Source organism: Schistocerca nitens, chromosome 2 (genome assembly GCF_023898315.1).
Source record: "Schistocerca nitens isolate TAMUIC-IGC-003100 chromosome 2, iqSchNite1.1, whole genome shotgun sequence".
Classification (NCBI taxonomy): domain Eukaryota; kingdom Metazoa; phylum Arthropoda; class Insecta; order Orthoptera; family Acrididae; genus Schistocerca; species Schistocerca nitens.
Genome location: NC_064615.1, coordinates 147,327,392 through 147,339,881, shown reverse-complemented (window position 1 = coordinate 147,339,881; position 12,490 = coordinate 147,327,392). Strand labels below are relative to the sequence as shown.

Genomic DNA, 12,490 nt, shown 5'->3' with positions numbered 1-12,490 from the left:
GACGCTACGCGCTGTTCACATCTAGCTGCCCAACACTACAATGGCAGACAACAATGCAAACTAGCCACAGACTGCACACAGCACAGCCAGTGATTTTCATACAGAGCGCTACGTGGCGCTACCAATATAAAAACCTAAACAGCCTAGTTACAAGTTCACAAACCTCTTGTCGACCCCTGTTCACGAGGCTAGGTATTTTGACATTGGCCTGTCAATATATATATTCCCGTCATTTCTTCTAAAAAGTATTAGCTTATTCCAAAGAATAAGCACCTTTCACTGGGTTAATACTCGGCAGAAATCAAACCTTTATTTGGATCGGACTTTCTTAACTCTTGTGCAGAAAGATGTGCGGTATACTGCTGCATCCATTTTCAATAAGCTACCATTCGAATTCAAAAACCGTAGCTGTAATCCACGCACTTTCAGATCGAAACTGAAGAGTTTCTTCATGGGTAACTCCTTCTATTCTGTCGAATAATTACGCTAATTCTTGTTCTTTGTTGACTGCGTTTACTTAAACTTACGGATTGACTTTTTTCGGGTTCATAAAGATTTTATTTTTAAGTGTTATTACTTTTATGTTGTAATATCATGTACTGACACGTTCCATGACCTTGCAGATTTGCTCCTCAATTTGGTCCTACGGAATTTGATGTCTACATAAAAATAAAAATAGAGAGCATTTATTCAGTCATACATTGTTACAGAGACTGCGGCCTAATACGCGCCCTACCATGCAGCCATGTGATGACAATGGTTTCCATGTGCCTCAACGAATGCATGTACTCGCCGTAGTACGTTCTGTCTCCCACGTTCACATCGGCCAGGCTGCATCTGAACACTGTCAGAGGCAGCATGAACACTTTGTTCCAGTGTCTCCATATCTGGAATGGGTAGACCATACCTTTGATATGGACCCATAACGAGAAATAGCATTGGATGAGATACGATAAACGAACAGGCCATGTGATTGGACCCCCTCGTCCGATCAGGGAAGACACGATTGAGATGCGTCCGGACGTTAACGCGATGTAGGCTGGAGCACTATCAAGTGTTAGCCGCATAACCCTTCGAACCATCATTGGCACTCCTTCCAGCTTGGGAAGCAAAGTCACCCGCAAGGAAACGCCGATGGTTCCGGCCTGTGGCGACGTGGAAAGAAGACTGGTCCCAAAATACGGTCGCCAATTATCCCGACCCACGCATTCCGGCTGCACCGACGCTGATGATTCGCTGTCACCATAACATGGAGTTCCTGCAAAGTATCCCACAGCTGACTGTTATAAACTCTGAAGATACCACTCCGCCTAAAGGTCGCCTCATCTGTGAATAGTTTGGATAACACAAACCCCGGAATCGTAATTGCCTGGTGAAGAAACCAGTGACAAAACTGCTCCCGATATGGGAAATCTGCCGCTAGTAAGCCTTGCACATGCTGTAAGTGATATCGGTAGTAACAACTGTCATGGACGATGTTCCACATGGATGTCTGGCTTACCCTGTACTGGCGGGCCAACTGCCTGGTACTGACAAAGCGGTCACCTTCCATAGTGTTAATCACATTTTACACCAAGTCTGGTGTCCGAACATTTCGGATACCTCTTTCATGATATCCTTCTTCCTAGAACGGCACTGTCTCAGGCAAACGGCGAAAGACTGTTGCAAACGTTGAATGCTGTGTCTGTTGTCGGTGGAGATAGATCTCCTGATACAACTCGCTGCCCGCCGCCAGTTGTCATTTGCCTTTCCGTATGTAAACATGGTGTTGGCAAGCACTCGATTCGAATACGGAACCATTGTGTACAACACTGTACCACCTCCACTAGAAGGTGAGTCAGCAAGAGAAGTGAATCGGAGACAACTTTACCAATTACTGCGACAGAGTAGGACGCTAGGTTGAAAATGGTTCAGATGGCTCTAAGTACAATGGGACTTAACACCTCAGGCCATCAGTCCCTAGACTTAGAACTACTTAAAACGAACTAACCTGAAGACATCATACTTCCATGCCCGAGGCAGGATTCGAACCTGCGACCGCAGCAGCAGCACGATTCAGGACTGAGGCGCCTAGAACCGCTCGGCCACAGCGGGTGGCTAGAACGCTATGGCATGACCTATGAGGAAAAGAACCACCCTCTTGGAGGAAACCACGCATACTGTATGTGTGGCTGCATGGTACAGCGCGTATTAGACAGCAGTCTCCGTAACAAAGTATGATTGAAGAAATGGTCTCTAGGATGGAAACCATGCATTTCCTGACATAAGTTCATTAGACCCTTTTTGTTGCGTATCCCCTTATCGATCAACCCCTAGAGTTTGTACACGGCGGAAAAAATCACCCTGTATTTACTCTTGCAGGTAGAAACATTAACATTTGAACTTGTATTCATTAAATTCGTAATCAAAATATTCAAAAAACTGATTTAGAAGAGCATACGCCTTTCAGTCAATATTAGTACCTTGGGTGCTTTCTAATGTGCGATTATAAAATATATCTTGGCGTACGCAAATGCAGCGTTATGCACCACTTGGAGACCTCGCGTTCCGTATTTTGGGCACAGTTTCGTAAGCTGAGTTCAAAACAGATGGCGCGGATACATTGCAACACCGCTGGCTGTCTGGATGTAAGTTCTTGAAGTGGAACGTGTCACGGCGTTGACATTCTATTTTCGATGGCTTTTCGATGTCGTGAAGAGCAACGTACGAGAGACAACAGCGGCTGGCTCAAAAGACGAATGCTCTCGCATATGCTGGTAGAGAGGGTAAAGGTGACGGTTCGCTATATTGGTGGTTACGCTCTTTCGATTATGCTTGCACCAAAAAACTAGTGTAATCTGTTCGCACAAGAGATCTGCTCCACAACGTTCACCTCACCATATGTCTCTATCTGTCAAATGCCCTGTCTTGTCAACTTCGTGATTTCGTAGCATACAGGTGTATCCATTTAATCACTTCAGTCTGTCAAATATTTCCCAATATCTGACGCAGAATGGCATGAAAAACATGTGTGCGTTTTTCACATGCAGTTATCGATCCAGTTCTGCTGGCACTTATAAAACCAAATGTTTAGTGGATATTGTATGCCATGCTTCCAGTGGACTGTTGAATCATCGTTGAAAAATTGTAGTACACACTGTAACAGATCCATGCGTGAGCAGTCTCGGTGCTATTCCTAATGAAGAAATCAGTTCAACTTACCTTTAGCTGCGGTTTATCCACAAACAAAGTTTTGGATCTTGTTCATTAACATTTTATGAGTGTTTTGCTATGAACCATGGTCTCTGGAAGGTCGCTATAGAGTAACTGCATTTTCAAAAATGGCTCAAATGAGTCTGAACACTATGGGACTTAACATCTGAGGTGATCAGTCCCATAGACTTAGAACTACTTAAACCTAACTAACCTAAGGACATCACAAACATCCAAGCCCGAGGCAGAATTCGAACCTGCGACCGTAGCAGCAGCGCGGTTCCAGTGTGAAGCCACTAGAACCACTCGATCACAGCGGCCGGGTTATCCTCATTTTGTTTGAGTTCTTACCTCAACTTATATTTGTATTGGTACTGCACTCCAACGCAAACGTCGGCCTCTTATGTTGCGTGATCTTTGTCTTTTCTTTGCTGATCAACTGCCACTTTCTGTAACAACCTGATGTACACTGAACCGCCAAAGAAACTAGTATAGGCATGCGTATTGAAATACAGAGGTGTGTAAACAGGCAGAATACGGCGCTGAGGTCGGCAACGCCTGTATAAGGGAACGACTGTCTGGCGCAGTTGTTACATCGGTTACTGCTGCTACAAAGGAAGGTTATCAAGATTTTTGTGAGTTTGAACGTGGTGTTATAGTCGGCACACGAGCAGTGGAGCACAGCTTCACCGAGATAGAGATGAAGTGGGAACTTAACCGAACGATCATTTCATGAATGTACCGTGAAAATTAGGAAACATCAAATCTCCGATATCGCTGCGGCCGGAGAAAGATCTTGCAAGAACGGAACGAACGACACTGAAGAGAATTCTTCAACGTGACAGATGTGCAGCCCTTCCCAAAATTGCTGCATACTTCAATGCTGGGCCATCAACAAGTGTCAGCGTTTTAACCATTCAACGAGACATCATCGATAATGGCTTTCGGAGTCGAAGGCACACTCGTGTACCCTTGTGACGACACAGAGCTTTACGCGTCGCCTGGGGCCGTCAGCACCGACGTTGGACTGTTGATAGTCGGAAACATGTTGCATGGTCGTACAAGTCTCGTTTCAAATTCTATCGAGTAGATGGACGTGTATGGATATGGAGATAACCTCATGAATTCATGGACCCTGCATGTCAGCAGGGGTCTGTTCAAGATGCTTGAGGCTCTGTAATGGTGTGGGGCAAGTGCTGTTGGAGTGGTATGGGTCGCCTCATATGTTTAGATACGACTCTGACAGGTGACACGTACGTAAGCATCCTGTGTGAACACCTGCATCCATTCGTGTCCGTTGTACATTCCGACGGACTTGGGCAATTCCAACAGGACAATGCGACACCCCAGACATCCAGAAAAGCTACAAGTGGCTCCAACATCACTCTTCCGAGTTTAAACAGTTCCGCTGGCCATCAAACTCCCCAGACGTGAACATTATTGAGCATATATGGGATCCTTTGCAACTTGCTGCTCGGAAGAGATCTACACTCTCCTGCTCTTGTGGATTTATGGACAGACGTGGTGGATTCATGGAGTCAACTCCGTCCAGCACTGCTTCAGACAATAGTCGAGTCCATTCCACGTCGTGTTGCGAAACTTCTGTTGCTCGCGGGAACCCACACGATATTTAGCATGCTCGCGGGGAACCTACGCGATATTTAGCAGGTGTAACACTTTCTTTGGCTCTTCAGTGTATTTTCGTAAAGTTCAGGACCTTCTCAGAATTCAATACGATGTCGACAAAGTCAGATTACTCCTCTAAACACAGAAAATTCACTACAATGGACATGTATTGGATGACCGACGCTTTGAGAATCTATTGATTCTACTTTTCAAACATGGAGTACACACACGTGTACATTCTCGCATACTTTCAATCATACGACAAGTTGACCAAATAAGCCCATCGTAAAGTTTAAAGGGCCCGCCCGGTTGGCCGTGCGGTCTAACACACGGCTTTCCGGGCGGGAAGGAGCGCCTGGTCCCGGGTGGATTTGTGTCGAGGTCCGGTGATCCGGCCATTCTGTGGATGGTTTTTAGGCGGTTTTCCATCTGCCTCGGCGAATGCGGGCTGCTTCCCCTTATTCCGCCTCAGTTACACTATGTCGGCGATTGTTGCGCAAACAAGTCCTCCACGTACGCGTACACCACCATTACTGTACCAAGCAAACAAAGGGGTTACACTCGTCTGGTGTGAGACGTTCCCTGCGTGATCCACCGGGGGCCGAACCGCACAATAACCCTGGGTTCGGTGTGGAGCGGTGGAGGGGTGAAGTGGACTGCGGTAGTCGTCGTGGGGTTGCGGACCACTGCGGCTGTGGCGGGGACGGAGCCTCTCCGTCGTTTCTAGGTCCCCGGTTAACATAAAATACAATGCAATGCAAAGGTTAACGGTGTGGCGTAACATTGAATGCAAGTATAACATGTATAAGAGATTGCAGTGTTTGTGTTGCTAGGGAATACGGTGTGTGTAAAATTTGCACGATGGGCACGAGTGCGAGTTGTGGAGGTGTGGAGGTTGCAGTGAATGCAAGTATAACATCTATGCAATACTGCAGTGCCTGTATTGACAAGGAGAGTGGTGCGACTGGGATTTGCATGATGTGCACAAGAGCGGGTTGTAGGCTCGTGGGGTTGGTGTATGGGAGTCTCCACGTGACGGGGCTTGGATCTGGCCGTGGGGCGTGCTTGGATGGCAGTGCCGGTTGGGGTGGCTACTCGGTGCGGATGCCTGTGCGGGATTTGCTTGAAGTGTGCGAGTGCCGGCTGTGAGCTTGTGGGGTAGGTTGGGGCGTCGGCGTTTGGGGTCTTGGGTTCGGCCATAGGGAGTGCTCGGGGGACACTCTGTGCATGCAGGGTCTGGTCTTCAGTGCGGAGCCGGCATAAATTTTGTGTCGTTATTCCATTACATTACTGAGGGTTTTTGATGAATACAAGATCTGTTTCTATACAGGGTGTTACAAAAAGGTACGGCCAAACCTTCAGGAAACATTCCTCACACATAAAGAAAGAAAATATGTTATGTGGACATGTGTCCGGAAACGATTACTTTCCATGTAGAGCTCATTTTATTACTTCTCTTCAAATCACATTAATCATGGAATGGAAACAAACAGGAACAGAACGTACCAGCGTGACTTCAAACACTTTGTTACAGGAAATGTTCAAAATGTCCTCCGTTAGCGAGGATACATGCATCCACCCTCCGTCGCATGAAATCCCTGATGCGCTGATGCGGCCATGGAGAATGGCGTATTGTATCACAGCCGTCCACAATACGAGCACGAAGAGTCTCTACATTTGGTACCGGGGTTGCGTCGACAAGAGCTTTCAAATGCCCCCATAAATGAAGAATCAAGAGGGTTGAGGTCAGGAGAGCGTGGAGGCCATAGAATTGGACCGCTTCTACCAATCCATCGGTCAACGAATCTGTTGTTGAGAAACGTACGAACACTTCGACTGAAATGTGCAGGAGCTCCATCGTGCATGAACCACATGTTGTGTCGTACTTGTAAAGGCACATGTTCTAGCAGCACAGGTAGAGTATCCCGTATGAAATCATGATAACGTGCTCCATTGAGCGTCGGTGGAAGAACATGGGGCCCAATCAAGACATCACCAACAATGCCTGCCCAAACGTTCACTGAAAATCTGTGTTGATGACGTGATTCCACAATTGCGTGCGGATTCTCGTCAGCCCACACATGTGGCAGTGAATCGAGGAAGTACAGTACGTACTAACTAAACTAAAATGAGCTCTAACATGGAAATTAAGCGTTTCCGGACACATGTCCACATAACATCTTTTCTTTATTTGTGTGTGAGGAATGTTTCCTGAAAGTTTGGCCGTACATTTTTGTAACACCCTGTATAATAATTTAAAGAACTTCGTTCTTTTCACTCTGTCAGGGCAAACATGTTCGGTTGGCTACAGCTACGAGGATTTCCTCTGTCAAATCTCTCATTAAGATAATAATTTATTTCACATACACACTTCCTATCGAATGAAATTTTACTGGTTTAATAATGACATTCATGGGTGTCTGAAGAAATTTTTGCAGGAGGGATAAGATTCAAAAGTTGCCAGTTTTTTTATAGCTTATTCGGTGAATCTGGAAACATATCATGTCCAAAGAAATAAATCTGACTACAAGTACACTAAATTTATTGTGTCTCAAGAGATCGGTAGTTGTCTACTTTATATTTTTAAGGTAGATCAATTTGGTACGTAAACAATAACGATGTTTATTCAGTATATGCAAATTACATTTTATGTGATTAATATTAATATGAATGCCACCTAAATTATTTCAGTTTGAAGTTACATCCTCTTACGATTAAATCTAGCCCATGAACAAAAATGCAACATATAGACTTCGAAATCTTTCGAAGTGGAGGAACATGGAATAAACTTTAAAACAGGTTTATTCAACTCTGAAGCTAATAGGCCTACCCCACAATTCTAAGAAAGAGAACCGATTTCTGTTGTTTATTACACACAAACTATAAAAGATAGGAAAACGTGGTGCATGTCACTGGACAGAAGAAGGTTCAAAGTTTTGATACAAGCTGCTCTGTTGTTACTTTGACGACTACGCAGTGAAATGAATCATTTTCTGTGTTGCAATTTGCACAAAGGCAACCCTTTGTTCAAGTGCAACATGCATTCCGCCATGGACTGGGGAAAGAGAGACCTCTGCACACGCGGACTTAAAATTGGCGTACATAATTCTTGAAAGTTTGTTGTCCCGCCTACGGCCGTTCTGTTCGAGATCTACGAAATCGATTTGTTGAAGCAGTCGACTCATTAAACAAGGACTTGTTGGTTCCTGGGTGGAATGAAAGGGACCACCGTCTAGTTTCTCGGGGAACCCTTGGTGCTCATGTTGAGTGTACGGTGTAGTATCTGTAAGAACATAAAAGTACAGTACTTCTGTTACAGCATCACGTGCCACCCCCCGTCCCCCGCCCGCAACGAGACAATACGGCATCCAACGTTGCTGTGGCCATTGTCATGTTTTGGCTCATCAGTGTGAATTTATTGCACCATCTTCCAGATTTCTATTCTCTAGAGACTAAAAAACTAAACACCTCCAGAACAGAGCTTGAAGGCCCAAAGGTACCGACCGGCCGCCATGTCATCATCAGCCCACAGATGTCAGTGGATGTGGATATGGAGAGGTATGTGGTCAGCACACCGTTCTCCCGGCCCTATGCAGTTTCCGAAACCGGAGCCGCTACTTCTCAATCAAGTAGCTCCTCAGTTTCTCTCACAAGGGCTGAGTGCAACCCGCTTGCCAACAGCGCTCGGCAGACCGGATGGTCACCCATCCAAGTGCTAGCCCAGCCCAACAGCGCTTAACTTCGGTGATCTGACGAGAACCGGTGTTACCACAGCGGCAAGGCCGTTGGCCTAGTGTCGACTGGCACAAGTGAAAGTGAAAAAATGCCTCCAGAATGCAAAATCTTTAGCTTTATTATGTCAAGTGTACCTGGGGTCAATATATAACTAGATGAGTTTGGAAAACCACCGAAAACTAATCTTAAAATGGTAAGTAGAACCAACGTTTTTCGTCCTAGGAACCCACAAAGATAAACTTCGTCTCTCTCGTATATCACGTAATTGTGCAGCATGCCAAGTGGAATGCAGAATTCGTAGCTTTGTTAATGCACGTGGTGCTATGCTCCATTCATAGACTGTGAGGATGTTCCAGTCCTGGAGTGCACATTTTTCTTTCTTCCAGAGCAGATACTGGTAATTTCATTTTTCGACTGGTATGTTAGAGATTAAGTATAGATGCAGATACGTGCATTACAGCATGTGTGTTCTTCCGAGTATAGTACAGTAACTCCGTCATATAAAACTGAGTGCAGAATCAGGAAACCATCATACCTTCTCCTTTTCCACAGACAAATGTAAGATAGAGTTCTGAACCCATTGTGCAACTCGGATATGCCATTATGGGAACTGAGGATGGATGTGGTGGGCGATTACTGCTGCAATATTAACTGGCTGAGAATCGGCGACGGTATCTGTAGCCAGGATGTTAAGCCGGGTCTCTTCTGCAGCTCGGTAAGGGCTGTACAGGTAAGAAACACAAAAAGATTGAAGAGATTATTTCGGAATCGTTATGTGAATTTCATATCGATCTTGGTTACAGATCAGCGCCGAAATCGCAGCCGCATCAAAGAACAGGCATAATTTATCGTGGAAAGAGCGACAACAAAGAAAACCCAAGATACATAGCGATAGCTGAGCCTGCAGTATTTCTCGTCGCGGTCGGCAATGTCAAATCAACAGTGTAGTGGAGTCGCAGACCAAGATTGCTAGAAATTCTAGACAATTATGTAATGAATAAAAAGTTGGTACTCAAATTTCAGGAGAGGACAAGTGCCCTCTCTTGCCTCCCCATTCCCTTCCCACCATGCGAGCGCCTATGATAAATTTCACTCGGCTAAATGACGGCAATGTTTGTGATAATGAAACGTCCCCTTAGAAAAATTATACATGACTGTGCTTAAACTGACACACAATATTTTTTAGCGCAACGCAATCTGACTTTCAATAATCCCTACAAGAGAATGGCCCTGACTAAATTAACCTATACGTTTCACAAATCACTTACCTAACAAAAATCTTCGTTATTCGAACTACTGCGATACAGCGAGCGCCAATACTGCCAGCTAAATAAGAGATTCAAACTACTGAAGGCACTAACTACTGATAGGCATAGTTAGTAAAAGAAAGATTTTGATAGAGAACAAACAATGTATTTACCTTAATAGTGTTCAAAAGTCATTATATATATATATATATATATATATATATATATATATATATATATATATATATCAGTCCATGATATCCAATATTACAAATTTACTCTTTCTGATGGACACACTGTAGTCTTGTTAGAGATTACGGTATTGGTGGGCCACCAGAGATGCAGACCCACTGCAGTCCTTGTAGAAATAATGGTATTGGTGGGCCATCAAAGATGCAGACCCACTGTAGTCCTTGTAGAAATAATGGTATTGGTGGGCCATCAAAGATGCAGACCCACTGTAGTCCTTGTAGAAATAATGGTATTGGTGGGCCATCAAAGATGCAGACCCACTGTAGTCCTTGTAGAGTCGGCCAGCAGCCATCTGTTGCGACTGTGCAGGTGCACTATCACCATCGAAGAGTCTTGCGGACAATATAGCAAGTCCATAAACCACCACTTGTGCAGTCACAAAGTTTTTGGAATTATCCTTAGGACCAGCAATGCTGTTAACCAGTCCGTTGCTGAATTATCAACAAACATGCAAACACTAACGGTCCCAACTTCTCACATATTGTGCATATACTATGACCAACAGAAATGTGTGCACTGAAATGAATGCTTACAAGTTACTTGATTTGCTGAACTGGTGTCCATTACAATTGTATAACACGAGAATACAATTACAAAGATACAGAAAACATCATTAAAACATTAAAACATACAGGTAACATTTGTAGTAATACAGGCTTTACAAAAGAATAGAAATAAACATATACATGAGTGTTACAGGAATTATGACATAAGAAAGTATACAAAATAATGAGAATAGTTTTCGAAACATTAGTTTCGCACATGAGCATTGAAACCGAACAGAATTAATAATGTCTAAACATCTTTACAAAGTAAATAACATATTATTAATGCAAATTATATTTGAGGATAACAGTATTCCTCATCATAGTGAATGTAGCTTAGTACTGGAAAAATTCTACAACATAAATCGTATTAGCTAAACACATAAAGACTGGAAAAACACAAATACATGGGAGTACACAAACACACAGCAGAATAACACAGAAGGAAAGGGCAGGGTTTGTTTTGAGTGTAGCATTTGGTACTGCAGTCCAACCCAAAACTTCATTCCATAGATCTTTTGTCTTATTTCAACATTTGTTTCCACCAAAAAAATCCTATCCAAGCATGCTTTCTGTATTTATATGTTCACATATTTCTTACCTCATTATTTATTTTCCATTATCTTACCTCATCATTTATTTCCAAGAACATCCTACCTAAACCTGTTTTCCCTAAACCCTACTTTTTTGTTCATATCCTCTTTCAAAATACTTTTTTTGGCCAAACCGTTTTCTTATAGCTTCTCAATGCATTTCTTCCATTTCATCACAACTCGTTCTCTTATATAGCCTACGCCATCTTAAGCTAACTTAAATCTACTGAGCTCAGATGCTAAACTAAGGGACGAGACAATGCAGCAGCACAAACCAATTAAGCTAACTTCAATGACAAAAAAATGGAAATTGGCATATCAAGCAGCAGTATATCTAAATTAACAAAGCAAATGCAACATTACAACTAATATAAGGCAATGTGCAGCAAATAAGAAAAATAAATCAGTAGTAAAACTGGCTTAACAGAGTAATAAAAAGTGAAATTCAGTAGCACTATGCCTGGCAAACAGCAGCAGCAAATGTAATAACTTATATCTAAACATGAAAAACCCACAAGCAGAAAAAATAACACAAAAGACAACAATGCAGAGAAGGGAAATGTATATTCACATCTTAATGTCTATGTAATTAAAGTGGTGCACCACAAAAACTTATTCTACAAAGAATTACCAGGTACTTGAAAAGAAAATTATATATGCAGTTATTGTTATTAGTCCCTTCTTGTTCTCTCCTTTCTAAGTTCTCCATTTTCGAAGAATGTGGATCATAAAATTATTATTTAATAGATCTGTTGACAGAAAGTGTTCACATTAGCAAATGCATTTAATTTTATTTTATATAACCAATGCTGCAACACAGCTGGAAACTAGATACCAAATGAAATAAGCAACTATGTAAAGCAAAGCTTAAAAATATCATTCTATAGCCATGTGGCATTTCATAAGTCAGTAGAAATTCTCTCAAGTCTCGTATAGAAAGACACTTGTCATAATCAGGTGTGCAGATGTAAGAATATTTCCCATCAACTCATAAGCATATCAGCAAGTAGCACAAAGTACATGCTCCACAGTATAATCATATGTTTCCAAGTAATAGCGTGTCATTTTTGCGATGCTTTCTACAAAGGAATGTCAATAGCAAGGTTAATGGCCTATTTTTTCTCCACTTAATGGTTTTCTCTCCAGGCAGCTGGTACAGCTGTCCGCTCACAACGCATTATGTCAAGGTCACTTGACCTTCTTACCGAAATATTTACGACAGTAGTTTGCACTACAGTGACAGTCTCATATAAAAAATTTCACAGGTCGAGAATTTGCGTTACAAATGTGTAGAAACAAA

General features: G+C 43.0%; 1 pseudogene; it reads right to left on the bottom strand.

The window, feature by feature from the left end:
* Positions 1-8,490: 8,490 nt before the first annotated feature.
* On the bottom strand, positions 8,491-8,608 carry LOC126238379 (5S ribosomal RNA; annotated as a pseudogene).
* Between the last annotated feature and the right edge of the window lie 3,882 nt (positions 8,609-12,490).